The sequence below is a fragment of the Homarus americanus genome, unplaced genomic scaffold (assembly GCF_018991925.1).
Source record: "Homarus americanus isolate GMGI-L3 unplaced genomic scaffold, GMGI_Hamer_2.0 scaffold25827, whole genome shotgun sequence".
In the NCBI taxonomy this organism is placed as follows: Eukaryota; Metazoa; Arthropoda; class Malacostraca; order Decapoda; family Nephropidae; genus Homarus; species Homarus americanus.
This window is the reverse complement of record NW_024738300.1, coordinates 7,394,888-7,397,545: the sequence shown is the minus strand read 5'-3', so window position 1 is coordinate 7,397,545 and position 2,658 is coordinate 7,394,888.

Genomic DNA, 2,658 nt, shown 5'->3' with positions numbered 1-2,658 from the left:
AAACCTCTTCCCATGCCTTGCCAATGTTGTCAATTGCATGAAGAATGTTGAAGCCGCCTCCAGTATTCTCGGATCGTTGGTTTATTTTCTCCGTCTGTAGCCTTGAGTAGCTGGGCCATGGTACGGCGTAAATAATACGTCTTGAATGGGGCGATGGTGACTTGGTCCATAGGCTGCATCAGTGCTGTTGTGTTGGGAGGCAGGAATACAACTTTTACACTGTCATGCAAGTCATCGAGATCGGGAGGATGAGCTGGAGCATTGTCAACGATCAGAAGAATTTTGAAGTTAACCCTTAATCCCCGGGTTAGGGTGGTGCTGGCAGTAACACCCACCCACCCCCCACCCCCCTGCCGGGATAAATCGAGAAAAAATAAACTTAAACGAAAATAATTACAGGTATTAAAAACAAAAACAAAAAAATGGTGGGAAAATAGGCAGACGTTCTGTAATGTCACCCGGGGCCTAAGGGTTAAGGTTCTCCTTGGCACAGTATTCCTTCGGTGCAGGGACGGCGTACACGTTCAACCGCTGACTAAATTGGCGCCAGTTATCCAGGCCTTCTTGTTTGCCTTGTAGATCACAGGAAGGTGATCCTTAAAGTAACCTTTTAGGGCCCGTGTGTTTGTAGCGCAAAAAATCAGCATAGGCTTCAGCTTGAAGTCGCCAGCAGCGTTCGCGCCAAGCAGCAGCGTCAAGCAGTCTTTTGTCGCTTTAAAACCCTGCGCTCTTTTCTCCTCCTTGGAGATACTGTATAGGCATCCTCTCAGGCATCCAATTTCAAAAGAGACCAGTCTCATCCACATTGAAGACTTGCTTCAGTGAGTAGCCTCCTTGCTGGATAATCCCTTTGAATTCTGGCGGGAATGTCTCGGCAGCAACCGTATCTGAACTGGCCGCTTCACCAGTCATCTTTATGTTGTGGAAGTTATAACGACGCTTAAATCGTTGAAACCAGTTTCCTTTATAGCGTCAAACAAGGATCTGGCCTTATGCTGGATAACCATAAGGCTCACAGGTGCATTGCATTGATTCTGGTCCTCCATCCACATTGCCAGCATCTTTTCCACCTTCTCTATCACAGTGCTTCTAGTATGAGTTGTCTCAGTTACACTGAGAGTAGAACCACTTCCAGCACTAACCTTAATCTTGTCAGCATTGGTCCGGATAGTACGCACTGTTGTGAGGGTTAGACCAAGCACAGTGGCTATGTCTACAGCAGGGGTTCTCAACCAGGGGGGAATTTCCCCCCTCAGGTTTTCAGGGGGGGGGAAAACTGATACTAATATGGAAAAAATAAAGGATTTTCAGTATTATATGCATATTATTTGGAATGCACTTTTTGAGGCAGACAATCTTGGAAAGGAGGGGGGAATGACATTCTGACATATGGTGAAAGGGGTGCATGGGGCAAAAAAGGTTGAGAACCACTGGTCTACAGCATGTTCGCCTTTTTCAAATCGGGTTAATACCTTCATTTTCGTAGCAAGCGTAATGGTCTTACGTTGCCTCTTCACTACGCTAGCATCATTAGCACTTGATGGGTGCTTGGAAGCCATTTCAAATGGTTAGAGTACAGTTTTAGAGCAAAAGCACTTAAGCACACACGAATGGTGTTAAGTCGTGACAGAGACTGGCTTGGGGACACTGTGACATTACGTAAGTGAGGGCAGCGCACCGAGCTGAGAGAGCGTAGCGCGGCCAGATGAGAGAAGGTGATGTGCCATAAAAAGTAGTCCATGACTACCCAAAATGACGTTGTACCGAATCACCTGGACGTTAAATGAATTTTTGGTCTCTAAAGTTTACCGACGTAGTACCGAAACAACATTAAGCGGGCCGACGTTAAGAGAGGACTTATTGTACTTCCAAACCACGGCATGAAAAAATATACCGTGCCTTCTAGAATTTTTCGTCTGATGACCATGTTTTTCCTGAATGTCAATTGTGGTGTATTAATGATAGGGGTGGGAAGTGCCTGGGTTTATTTTTGTCAGATGCAGGTGAACTGAAGCGTGAAAAACACACCCATGTGAACAAATGCCTTCTCCCGCGTGGGGAAAAAACACTCATGTGCAGTAGGCCTAAGTAAGGCCCTTTCTCTATTGGCCAGCCTTTGAGTTGCGTCGTTATTTTTCAACTCATAAATTTGAATAGATATGTGGATTTTTATTAAATTTCTTTTACTCTGTTATATGATTATCATGAAGTCGTAAATGTCAAGAAAATAATTTCTTATGTCCGCAGTAGCTAGTGTGTAATCATTGGAGGGGAGGGGGAGTGTGGTGTGATTTGTATTTATTTATTTATTATTATTTTTTCAAGAGAATGAGGTGGTGAAAGAAGATTAGAGGGGGGGGGGGAGAGTTATTAGTTCAGAAATTGAAGAAATTTAGGAGGAAAGAAGCAGGTGGGCTGACTGCCTTGCTAAATGATTTGCTAAGCTAATAGTGTATTAGGGTTGTGTCCTGGGTTAGTTTCTGTGGGTGGTTTTCTTAGAGCTGGTTTCTGGATGGCCTTTTTTTATTTTTTATTTTATTTATTTATTTATTTTTTTAATATTTACGGGTATTAGCCCACCTGGGCACAGGTCACTGATCCACACCGAGGCCTGGGGGTGAAAATATAATAATAATAATAATAATAATAATAACGCTG